The sequence below is a fragment of the Trachymyrmex cornetzi genome, unplaced genomic scaffold (genome assembly GCF_001594075.2).
Source record: "Trachymyrmex cornetzi isolate Tcor2-1 unplaced genomic scaffold, Tcor1.1 scaffold121, whole genome shotgun sequence".
Classification (NCBI taxonomy): Eukaryota; Metazoa; Arthropoda; class Insecta; order Hymenoptera; family Formicidae; genus Trachymyrmex; species Trachymyrmex cornetzi.
In genome coordinates, this window is record NW_017295773.1 from 456378 (window position 1) to 457138 (window position 761).

Below are 761 nucleotides of genomic sequence, written 5' to 3' on the forward strand. Positions count from 1 at the left end.
GACAAACAACAAGGATGAAATGATTTTTAAGCGTTGTGAGCGTGTATCAGACCGCGGCCTGTGTTTGATTGTGTCCTTGCTGGAAAGCACGCCAGTGTTGTTAGACGGGACGGATTTCTGACGCATGCGCGTCCAATGTAGCTTCAGTAACGTACCGGTCACTAATAAATAGGACATCATTAATTGCCTATGTAAAATTTTGTCAAAAATGTTGAAAATTTTAATATATTTTACATATTTTACATATGTATACATACATATAAATATATACAATATATTTCTATATATGTTTACATATGTAAAATATGTAAAATGTATTAAAATTTTCAACATTTTTGACAAAATTTTACATAGGCGATTAATGATGTCCTATTTATTAGTGACCGGTACGTTAGGGCCTGAACACAATAGAGGAACAGGAATTAGATATTAAGATTTTAACCTATCAGAAACTGATTACATCGGAACGGATTACACGGTTTCTGATAGGTTGAAATCTTAATATCTAATTCTTGTTCCTCTATTGTGCGCAGGCCCTTACTGAAGCTACATTGGACGCGCATGCGTCAGAAATCCGTCCCGTCTAACAACACTGTCCTAATGCTGGATTCACCCTGCATCCGATTTTCGTCGTACGACGCTCTTCAACCAATCAGAAAACAGAATTCCGATGATACGAAGCAAAATCCATCGGAATCTTGTTGTCTGATTGGTTGCAGAGCGTCGTACGACGCAAATCGGATGCAGGGTGAATCCAGCGT